Raw genomic sequence first — 12,339 nt, forward strand, 5'->3', positions numbered from 1 at the left:
AAAAAAAAAAAAACACTACTCACTTCATTTTCCAGTCCAAAAAAAAGGTTTGAATTCTTTTGTTCCCCATGACTAAAAGACAACAATATGAAATATCACTTTCATAACAGGACTCTAATTTTTCCTTTGGAGGAATAAAAAGAATATACTCACAGGGAGGGGAAGACAAGGTGCATGTGTGTGATGGCATACAATAAAGAAAGATCCTTTTTATTCTTCCAAGTGATTTTGCATAAGAAACCTTGATTTATTGAAAGCAGCTGAATATCCCCTTCGGTGTCTACTTTATTCACAGCTCCTTTTAAAAGACTAATAGGTCTAAAATAGGAGAAGTAACATCTCTAAAAGACTTTACTCAACTTTTCTTCATTAAATTATATTCAAAACAGCTCTGTTTTATGTGTAAATCACCTATACTCAGCAAGCAATGCACACATGCAAGAGGACTGAATTGTTAGGCCACTACTATAGATGGCATCATTAAATTAAATCTAGATATATCATTTATAATCTCTTTCTTTGAATTCCTCTCCAAACTATTCACTCTGAATTATGATTGGTAACTGAAGTGATTATTTAATTTGCTGGCTTGTTATTTTGTTTTTGTTTAACAATGAGAGGGAAAAATCCAGCTTCTCAAGTCTTTGTTTCTTGGTCATTAAGCCAGCATAAATCAGCATTGTCACTGAAGAAAGCGGTCCTAACTTATACCACTTATTCCTATATCTGTGCCACCTCATTCCTCTGAGCTGGCAGACAGAATCGCACATTAAACTGGATTAAAAAAAAAAAAAGGATAGATAGATACATGTCAAAACTAATTATTTTTCTTTTTCCTAGATGAGTTTTAATTTCATTTTAACRGTCTGCTATTCTTGCCACCATGTAGCCACAATAATGTTTATGTTAGCACAGAGGAGGTGAATAAGAACATGGCATCAACAAGTGACTGGAAGCCATAAGGTGGATGTAACCACTTCAGTAGCAGCGCTGACTCATACAAGTTTAAAGTGATAATGGAATTACAAAATTATTTACTTGAAAACATCAGTTTTGAAACTGATGAGTCATTTAAAGTTTAGAAGCTAAAGCTTAGTCATATTTTAGCTAAATATTACATTGAGTCTGTATGTCAGATCCTTCCCATTATCCTCCCCATTCCTTCTTGTACTCTGCTCCCTCTTTAACTTAGATATTTGAGTTTCTACCTTCTTCTCTTTCACATCATTCCTGAAATCCCACTCCCATTCATGATGGGAAGATACACACAACCAAGATGGGAAGATGCCACAGACCACCAGCAAGGGTTTTGCTGTGTTTCAGCTAGGATTAGTTGATTTCAAATATTTAAGAATTGTATGTACACTAGAAATCTTCAAGCTGTGAATACAGATCGACTTCATTACAAAACTTACTATTGTCACATTCATCCTTCTTGTATTTTGTCTTTTTCGTCCACCACATATTGTCCTGTTGCACCTTATCTAGGTGGACTCTAATTCACTCTTTGATAGTACCAGCCTTAGTATACACAATGTTGTCTCTAGGTGCTACTGCAGACCAAATAAAAAGTAGCATCCCAAAATTAGGCTAGCCTAAAATTAAGCTAACTGCAGTACTTCAGTAAAAATATTTAAAATGTTCATATTTCATAGAAAGTATGTCCAAGAACTCAAGTATATTAGCCTCCTCCATGCAGTGCTGCTGTGGTTTCTATGCTAGAAGTACAGTAGTTGGCAGCGAGCTATCTTCAACCTCTCAAATGTTTTTACAAAAAACCCTAGTGTCCATGAACAGATATATGTGAACTGAGGACAGTGTATGACTCCAGAATCTACAAAAATAAGATGCATAGGAGCCAAAAAAAACACCCCTCAAAGCAGCTAGAAAGACTTTAGTACTGAGCCAGCATACTCTAGAGTTCATAGAAGTTTCTTCTATGATCAAGGTGATATAATAATCTACATCTGGGCATACTTCACCTGAAAGGGATTCAAATCCAGCAAACTGATCTAAAATAACTAAATGGATTTTGTACCACAGAAAACCAGTGTTTTGCTTGTGAATGAGAATAATATTATCAAAGATAAATTTAACTGAGGAACCAAAACCAGCTTCATACATCTATCTTCACTCTTTGCTGTATGTAGAAGAGGAGAGGCACGGATGAGGACATTTGAAAATTAACCTGAATTCAATTATATACTGAAACTATATGCACAAGGAAATATTTCTTTAAATTTATCACAAAAATATCTATTCCTAACAGTGACAACAAAAAGATTATTTATTTTGCTAAAACCATCCTAACAGCCACTTTAGCAAACATTTTCAAAAATCAAAAATTAGAAACTTTAAAGCAAATATTTCAGTTTTTCATCAAAATAGATGAAGTTTAATTTCTCACCAAGTTTCTAGTGTTCTATGTTTATGCACTACTAAGTTTGTGAGGCTTTTTGTCAGAAGTTATAGGCCATATCCTATATTGATTTTTACAGAAAATGCCTAATGAAAAAAGATGAGTGCTTTGCTTGTAGATCAATAGCAGGATATTTGCAGGCTGTAAAGATGACACATTTTTGTTTCATTGTCAATAACTGTGGGTTTTTTATAGGACATGCATACTTATTTATGATTTATTCTTGTTATATTATTAGCATCTTATTCAGTTACATGTTGGTAACAAAATGAAGTGGTTCCCAAATCATTTCATCTAAAAATTATCTTTCACTCTTGATACTGCTGCCAGTAATGCAGGCTAATGAAGGCTCTTCCCTGGACASAGTATCTTTCATCTCAACATTACTTAATCAGAAACAGAGTCACACTTGAAGAGAAGGTACATTTCTGTAGCCATGCAAATTTCCCATCCCTTTTTTAAATTTGCCTCTATCTTAGCTTCAGTAGTATCTAGTATAAATCAGCATGATAGATATATTGTGTAATATATATTGTGTATCTGTTTTCTGTACATTTATACATTTTTACTTCATGTCTCCTTCTGTTACCACCTTGTCTGGTCTGTAAACTGAAAGGTCCAACCTCTGTTTTCTGGTAAGCATTCTCCTAACTGACTTCTAAATCCTTTTCTACTATGACACATCGCTTAAGAGACATTGAACTAAACATACTGTATGCTATTAACTGCAATCATGGGATCATATTACTCCCTATATTCTTCTCCCCATATCTTGCATTTCAGCTTCGCATAACTATCAAGCATATTTGAATACGGATTATAACTTAATCACCCCCTAGCTTTTTTATGGACAGTTAGTTTGGAAATCAACAACTTACACAAGTTGTTTGAATGATTCCTTCCACCATGTTTCACCTACCTTTGTAAACAGTGCATCTCATCTGCTATAATTCCACACATACAGTTACTTTTACAAAACCTCCTGAAATTCCTTAGGCTGTCACTTACTGTGACTGACCACAAGCAATTTATGATTGCAAATGCCATCTCTGTTAATGATTACACTAACAATGTTACTCCATTTATTTCTGTCCTTTGTTTCATGCTTTGGCCTGTTAAACCAGGCAATCCAATGGTTAAGGCAGTAATTCAATTAGTACAAATTCAATTTTCTGCTCCACTTCAGGCCTCCTGCATGATTTTGGTCAAGGCATGTAAAAAGAAATATAAATTGCAAGTAAGCTTTGTGGCCCTAAGGTTCAAGACTGCAACTTGGCCATATCCTCACCCTTTGCTGCAGATGAGATTAAACTCCAGTTCATTTCTGCTCCCTACTTTCATTTTATGGGAAGGAAAACTAGGTGCACAAAGGGCAAAAAGGAAACCTGTGGCAACATCCAGCCAGGTCCCTAGTGTAGATGATTTGGGTCAGCAGAGCAGACATAACCCATGTTAGAAGACCCTTTATAAAATGGGACTACCATTCCCACAAAGGTTCAGTAAGGATGAAGGATTTTGAGACATTCAGTGATGATTAAGAAACTATTTAAATATCTAAAATAGGTTGCTGAATTATTTAATGCTCATGATTTTGCTGTTTAGAGTTTGCAATGACAGAATGAATGCTCTCAGATTGTATGTTTTGTGTTAAAACATTTTAGGGGGACTCCGGAGGATTACACTAGCTGTACTTCGAAAACTGAGAAAAATTCTTTTGCATTCATTCTACACATTTCTGCTGAACATGATTCAATACAGTATTCTCAGATGAGCTCCTACTCTTCAAGAGACTAACAACATAGATTCTATGTTTCAGAATACTGGAAAGTAAGGTAAAATGTTGTTCAGTTCCCGGTGTGTATGCATTTCATATTCTGTTCATGATTGTAGCAGCTTTCCTAACATTCGCTTCAGTTATATTTGTAACAATAATATAACTAAAACAAATAGAAATCTCAAAACAAACAGGCACTGTTTTAAATACTGAATATTATTATATTACACACTGATCTCTCCATTTATACTATATTTTCAGAAAACAGAGTGCCCATTTACATCATAGACAAAATGGCTTCAACTTCAACATCCAAATTCCACTTAATTAATAGCATGGCTTATTAATCAACGTTGGTTATATTGTCTACCAAAAGGGCAACTATGAAAAAATTTAAATAGTAACTGCATCTATTGTATACTGTCAGTATACACCTCTAACTTGAAGTTACTAAAATAGTAACTAGTAACTAGTTCCTAGACATACAGAAATATTGTGTTGTATCATTTTCTTCATATGCTTCTATGAAGAAAATACATTAAAATATGTAAGGAGTATTAAAATAAAATTCCAATGTCACACTACTTCCCTACTCCAGAACAGCAACATTCATGATTTTTTTCTGATCAAAACTATCAAATAAACTGTTTCTAGTACCCAAGCTGAAAATTCTTCAACACATATAACAGCTTTTATTAATTTTGTGGTTTCAAGATATTACAGTTCTGGTCAATATCTTATTCATGCGTGTCAGAATCTTGTGCTATTTAATATTCAATATACTTACAAATACGAAGTTTTATGATTCCTCTTTACCCACAACTTAGACATCATCTAGACTGCATCCAGTTTTGGGGTTCTCAATAAAGGAAAGATAATTTGGTTAGAGTGAGTCGAGCAGAAGCCACCGAGATGGTTGGTAACACTTGGGCTATACCGACAGGCTGAGGAAATTGGGGTTGTTAAGCCTTGAGAAGAGACATCTTTGGAGATGCCTAACATCAGCTTGCCAGTGCCTACAGGAAGGTTACTAGGAAGTTGGGGCCAGGCTCTTCTCAGTGATGCATGGCAGAAAAACAAGAAATAATGGTCATAAATTGAAACTGGCAGATTCTGATTCAACAAAAAGAAAAAATATTTTGCTATGAGGATAATTAAGCACTGGATCAGACTGTCCAGGGAGGTTGTAGAACCTCTTTCTTTGGAGATTTCCAAGACCCAACTGGACAAATCTCAAAGTAACATGTTTTGAATTCAGTGTTGAGCCTGTTTTGAGTAGGAGGTTGGACTACAGACCTCCCAAGGTCTTCATTTCAACCTGAATGATTCTGATTTAGTGTAATCACAGACTTAGAAAAAAAGAAATAAAACTCCCAGTTTGGCCTGAATACATCCTAGGACATACCATTCTAGTTTTGGGGGTTTAGGGTTTTCTTGTTTTTTTTGAGAGAGAGAATATTAGCACTCTTGGAAAAGGCATTAATGAGACTTCATCTGGGCATACCCTATCATTGTGGTCACCTGTACTGCAGAAATAAATCAGATTGAAAAAGAGAAGATCTCTAAATATTTTGGAGGAATAGGGATATTCTTTTATGCAAGTAAATTAGAAGGGTTTGACTCAGGCAGGCAACAATGAAGGCTCAGAGGATGTAAGATTTCTGTTTTAAGTGCATCAAAAAGTAAAACCAGGAAAGCTATTTGACAGTGGGTATTCAAACAGCTATAAATTGACCCTATAAATCTATTAGCACACCTGCCTAGATTTCTCATTGCAAGTCCATCAGCATTTTCATACTCCTTACTTTAAAATACGCTCCAAGGTCAGTCCCTGGCTGTTACCTGCTGTTCCACATAGGATGCTGAGACAGGCTCATCTGCACACCAATTTATTTGCAGAGTTTCTAGTCGATGGCATACACTGACAAAAGTTCCTTTGGGAAAAAAAATGAAAATTGGGTGGGGGGACAGACAGAGAAGGGAAAGGAAAAGGGTGAAAAGAATAAAAGAGAAAGGGAGAAAAGGAAATGGCAAATCTGCCTCCAACAGCTAGCCAGGAAAAGAACCGACAGTCTCCCCAACAAGCATCCTCTTCTAGGCATCCTCTCCAGCACATCAGGTGGCCCACCATAATATTTCTCCCATAGTAACTATATAGATTTTGTCACAATCTGTTTGGATTCCCTATTGCTTGTTTCCACTGATGACATTATAAGCACTGACTGGGGTACTCTTTGATCAGGGGCAGGTGTTGCAAGCTGGCTGACTGACTGTTAAGCCTTGGTATATATCTTATTCAGTAATACTTATTAGATACTTAAATAACTTTAAACTAAAAGTTATGAAACAAAGCATAAGAAGTAGGGTGGAGGAAAAAAAAACGGTGACTGTTATACCAGTGGCAATCAATTCCCATGGGAAATCTGACATAACAACATCAGAGTTTGCAGGTGCAAGGCTATGAGAATAACAGAACAAGAACAACAGCATGGGGAGAAAAAAAAAAGGAAAAATACTGCCACAGCAGCTTTGGAAAACACTGCCGCAGCAGCTTTGGTAAAAGGTTACAGAGCCAAGCTGCAAGTAAAAGGCAGACTCACAGCAATGGAAGACCATTAGCATTGCACAGGTTGAGGCACCTGAAGCACTGTGCAACACACCACCTACATTATGAACAAGTTCATGGTTCAAGTCTTCCCATATCTTGGATGCCCGCAAGGCTGACTTAATAACTTATTGCTTCCCATTTCTCTGGTGACAAGGACCATCTCTTCCTCTGAATGTCTCTTGTCAATCTGTTTAGTAAGACATTCACTGGATAGGGCCTTTTCAAGATTACAACAGCATGGCAACAAAAGCTAGACTAGTTTTTTCTTACTTTACTCATTTGCAGCATAAGCATTGGAAGGCTGGATCAACCCCTCAAATCTTGACAGAGCAAAGCATGCGACTTCTGTAACAATGCACACTTCTTCTGTCAGAAACCAAAGTATTTTAAACAGAAATTTGGTATACACAAAGTACAAAGTCCAGAAAAAAGACAATTCTCGTATTGTATTGTTCCAGACCACACTGTTTGTAAATCTAAAATAAAAATGGTGGCTGGTATCATACGTAAGACTGCTTTGCTATAACAGTCTTATGTCAGTTAAAACATATGTAGATTCTTTGTACAGTATGGTAAGAAAATCGCATACAAGAGGGAAAACTTCTGCAAAGGTGAAAAGCAAATGATCGCTGCACATCAGTACTGTTGCAAAGGTTCTGAGAATGACGCTTGTAAGGTGGAAAGCTCATGGTAGCAAGGCAGCTATTTCTGGCATAACCATGACATTTCTAGAGAAAGGCCTTACCAGACTGTCTTGAAATCTTCATCTAGTCTCTGCAGCCAATAAATAGAGGAGGTTCAGGATTCCAGGGTCTGTCAGCTCTACCTGATTTCACTGATAGTCTTTTCTGAGCTACTGACAAAAAGCTATATGAAGAAAATTTCACAGTGATGTGGTAGACCTAGAAGGAAAAAATGAACTAGGACAAAGTTTCAGAGCAGAAATGGAATGAAGAGATACATAAACCAGCATCTCCTATTTCAAAATTGAAGACCTGGGGACAATTAAAAGTACTGCAAGTAGTCATCTTTTTACAGGCATTTCTGAACTATCTCTGCAGAAGACTGTTTCATTTCCTCAAACAAAAATAGTTTATATGTATGCAATAGTTTTAAAATCAAAGCTTTTAATTTTCCAATAAACTAATGGGAAAAGGGGATTTCCTTCCTACTATCTGCCTAGCTCATATAGTAGATAATACATCAAAAATGCTAAAGACAACATCTGATCTCAAAGGCTGTGTAACAGAAGTTTCCACTTTTCCTCACCTGTTAAAGGAATTTCAGAATTGCAAAATTCCTTCTTGCCAATCTTGACTTTTTAAGAATCTACAAGCAGTAAAGTCAAATCAAGTCACAGATCAGTTTAGCCCAGTATCTTGTCCTGAAGTAGCCAACAGCAGATGAGTAAGGAAGAGCAGAAGAGCAGTGCAACAAAGTAATGGTATCTCCTTGGAATACTCTGAAGTCTCCAGAATACTTGCAGGCTAAGGACTTTCTTATCTGGAAGTGTTATCGTTGTGCTATCTAGTCCTCAATAATTTTTTGATCTATTATTTTTTCTAACTAGTTTTTCAACCCCTGCTAACCTTTTGCATTGATTTTTGCACTTGCATTTTTTGCATTCTTTGTCAAAAAATGTTACGTAACTATTGCAAAATAGAGAAGCATGAAAACGTTTGGGTACATCCTCATGGGAAAGTTAGATAATAGCTTGCAGGTGAAAGGATTTTAAGATGTTTTTGAGCTGTTAAAACATTGTTTTTGTAGGTTAGTTAAGCACTGCCTAGTTGAAATTTTTAAGTTGCCTGAAGTTGAAGATGTGGAATTACTTTCAATGACTACCACCTTTACTACGAAATTATTCCATAATATTACAGATGTTGTTATAATATAGTCTTAAAACTAGAATAATTTTGTCATGTATGTTCTGAAGTTCACCAAATAATACATTCATTGAAAGTAAGTTGCATCAACAAATGATTGATTCTTTGGTTGTATATGATCATTCTAATCTAAAAGCTTAAGGCCTAAAGGAACAAATGAAAAGTTATCTCATGAAGTGATATATGYTAACTCTAGAAATACCTTACTCACATTTCAATTTAGGTAAACAACCTAACCTTAAGCATTTTTTTCAGAGCAAGTTGTGTTCTTCAATCTTGCTTTTTCAGAAAACATTACTAAAATGCTGAACTGTGAAAAAATTGTGTTATTACGGAATAGCTGTGTTATTATGGAACAGCTAACATTTTGTTTTTAACAGYAAGTTACCTTTTCTCTCTTTTTTTGAGCTATGAAATAGATTAGGTACATTTCTACCTAAATGCAGCAATAGAAATAACATTTTCCTGTATAAACAGACCTGAAGAGATTGGAAAATGCTGTTAAATACTTATAACTTCAATTTCCCGTGAAAGTTAATTTCATATAAACAGTATATATACAGGCAGAAGTTTTTAAAAAYTGTCAAAAATTCCTCAAAATATTTTGGAATGTAAGTTCATGGTTTTATTGGTTATGACAAGATGCTCTGAAGACATAGTATATAATCCTCTGCAAATCTGGTTCAAATCTCTTCTSTGAGAGGGGAAGAAAACTCTCACTCCTGAGAGAGAATAAGCTCAGATATGTTTATACCAYAAACCAGAAATACTTTGTATTGCAGTTTGTATACACACACCCAAGGTCAGTGCAAAGTAGCTAGYTTGAATATTGATGAGTATAAAATGGTAATATTACATAATGTTTAGTCAATACATGGTTAACTACATTTGCCATTCTGGAGATCACTAGAGTACATTCCACCTTTTTGGCATTTTACATTGACTATAATAGTTCAAATATAACAGGATTTGATTATTTTCAAAACTAAATTTCTTCTGCTAAGTATTAGGAGAATACTAAAATAGTGAGTATTCCAACTAYATTTAGTCATTCTTAAATATTCATCGTAATTGACACCAGGATTCTTGCAATTTTCATGACTATTAAGCTTGAATTTCATCAATATTTTCAGTATGCAAATTACATCTAAAGAGGCACTTCTATGGGACTACCTATTATAATGAATTGAACAACTGAAAATGATTTTCCACTTTAACTACTTTCTAGAAAGTACATAATTTTATAATCAATTCTCTTTTTAATGTTATCTTCTAGTAAGAAATTAGGAAAAAATACATATCATTCAATCACAACATTTTTTTTTCAGGAAAAACTATCCCCAAAAAATAATTGCATCAAATTAAGCATGTATTGGGACTTTCAGTAGCCAAGACACTGTATCACTTTTGTTTTTAAACTGCTCTCAGGACAGGAAGATGCTGGCAAACAGAAGACATAGAACAACTTACAAATTACTGTGCCTGACTGGTCATGGAGTATTCACTACAAACTTCCCATAAATCTACATTTTATGTAACCAAACACTACTGTAGTTTTCAAAAGTAGCATTTTAATCTCAGATCAAAAAATATTTGTTTGCGCTATACATTCTCATAGACTTTGATCTCAAATAAAAAGGAATCTTAGATGAGAACAGTGTTTTGCATAGGGTTAACCTAACATATTGCTGTATTTGAATGAATCTGGTCACCAAGAAGTATAATGGAGTGGTTTTCTCTTTTTGGAATTCTGAATTGACAACGACATTTTATATAAAACAGAGATAGTTCAATACTTATATGAAGGAGCTCGCACCACTGGTAGCTAAACATGACTGACTGTAGCTTTTCTCTGGGGCCCTGACACGTTTTTCCCAATGTTTTAGTTCAAATCTCTGCCAATATAATCAAAAAGAGGTGTTAGAATGATGCATTACTTGCATCATTGCTTGTGGAAAGAACATACCTGTCCTGTACGTAACAAGGCAAATTAAGTGTGTGAGGAGATGGAATTGCCTTCCAGGAATGCTCTGCTATTATAGCAGAGAACAGCCTGCATTTCTCTCTAAACAAAACAGGCAATCTGGGTACAAAACAAACGCGGGATGAGGCCATTACTACAGGACATATCGGACATGACAGAATAATTAGATGCAAAATACAGAAAAAAAGAGAAAGTTTGGAATATCTTCAACAGATCAAGGAAGGCTCTTGGCAGGGAAGAGAGACCAAAAAAAAAAAAAAAAAGAAAGGACTCATCTGAAAAATCTTAGTGTGAAATACCCTCCCTTTTTGTTCACAGAGTTTTCAGGAAAGCTTATAGGCCTTTGTAAGCTTGCGAGTTAAATCTTGAATAGTTGTCACAAAATTATTCTTCTGTCACAGAAAACAAAATGTCATGGAACTAAAGCTGGCAATGCTGACAGATAAATATGTTAAAAATTCCTCGATTTTATGCCTGSGCTTATTCAGTGCTGTTTATGACAGAGATTCTCAATAACTCTTGCATTAGAAAAGAACATTCATGCACCTTCACATCTCAAAAGGTCTTCATAGTATGCTTCACTACTTCTCTCTTAATTTTAGGCTTGTTTTAAATACTCCYTTCCTATTTAATTCTCTTGTACTTTAACAATGTTTTTGGACCTCTTCAGAGCACTTAAAAATTCAAGCTGCAGTGGGCTGAATGTAATTTTTTTTTTTTAAGATGAACACACGTTTCATGCACTGCAAGTAATACCAGGGAAAGAAAAACAGGTACYAAACACAAATGATTAATGATTCCTATTACATTCCATTTTAGACTAAAACTCAGACATTTTAGGCAAGTCAAAACAWTTTTACCGTCACCAAGAGCTAGCCATTCCGTGGCAAGCGCCGCCACCCCGTGCAGCTCCTTGGCAGGCGCCCACGCGCCGCGGAGCCCCCGAAGGCGCCTTTTCGCGCTGAGGAAGGGCGCCCGCCCGCCCGCCCAGCGGCGCGCGGCCCCCGCCGGCTCCGCCGCGCCCCCCGCCGCCACCTGCTCGGCGCCGCGGCCCGCCTCGCCCTCCCGGAGCCCCGGCACGGCTCCCCGCCGGCTCCTCCGCTTCCGCGGATGCTGTACGATCGAGGCAGGTAGCCGGCCGCGGCGCTGCGCGGCGGCGGCCCCGCAGGAGGAGGGTGCTCGCAAACAGACACCCCCCCCCCCGATTCAAGCAGTAAGTAAAATACATACACGGCAGATGCACCGAAAACTCCTTTTTCATCTGCGCTCCGAAGAAACAAAACTTGCCAGGGAATAACAGCCTCGCACCGACCTTCATCACCACCTTAAAAACCGGGAGCCGCACAGGCGCCCCAGGATGCTGACACAGCCCAAGTTCCCCAAAGCTGCTGAAAGGTCCTAAAACGCCCGCCTCGCCGGAGGGCGGGAGGCGAGCGGAGGGAAGGCGCCGGGCTGGACGCCGCCGGGGCCGGGCGGCTCGTCAGCGGCCGGGCAGGGCCGCGCGGGCGGCTCCGGAGGCGCCCGCCCGCCGCCACTCACCTTCCCGCGCCGCTTCCTTATCTCCTCGCCGGCGGGCTGCAACTTCCAGTCCTTCCCCCAACTGCCATCTTCCAGGGCAGTGCGAGGGGGCGGCGACGGGACGGGAGCAAAAGTTGCCGCGGTCGCTGC

General features: G+C 37.5%; 1 protein-coding gene across 9 annotated transcripts in view; it reads right to left on the reverse strand.

Annotated features, from left to right (window-relative positions):
* Window positions 1-12,322, reverse strand: part of LOC146600868 (histone deacetylase 9) — a 307,621-nt gene extending 295,299 nt beyond the window's left edge. For 5 of the 9 annotated variants that reach the window (XM_085316217.1, XM_085316166.1, XM_085316241.1 and 2 more), the window contains exon 1: window positions 12,211-12,322. The gene's annotated coding sequence lies outside the window, so the exon portion shown is untranslated. Of the gene's footprint in view, window positions 1-7,546; window positions 7,704-11,901; window positions 12,107-12,210 lie in introns of those variants that run through there. The other 4 variants (XM_085316172.1, XM_085316177.1, XM_085316183.1 and 1 more) reach the window with 3 other exon arrangements.
* Between the last annotated feature and the right edge of the window lie 17 nt (window positions 12,323-12,339).

This window comes from Rhea americana, unplaced genomic scaffold, assembly GCF_003343005.1.
Source record: "Rhea americana isolate MKP2758 unplaced genomic scaffold, rheAme1 scaffold_112, whole genome shotgun sequence".
Classification (NCBI taxonomy): Eukaryota; Metazoa; Chordata; class Aves; order Rheiformes; family Rheidae; genus Rhea; species Rhea americana.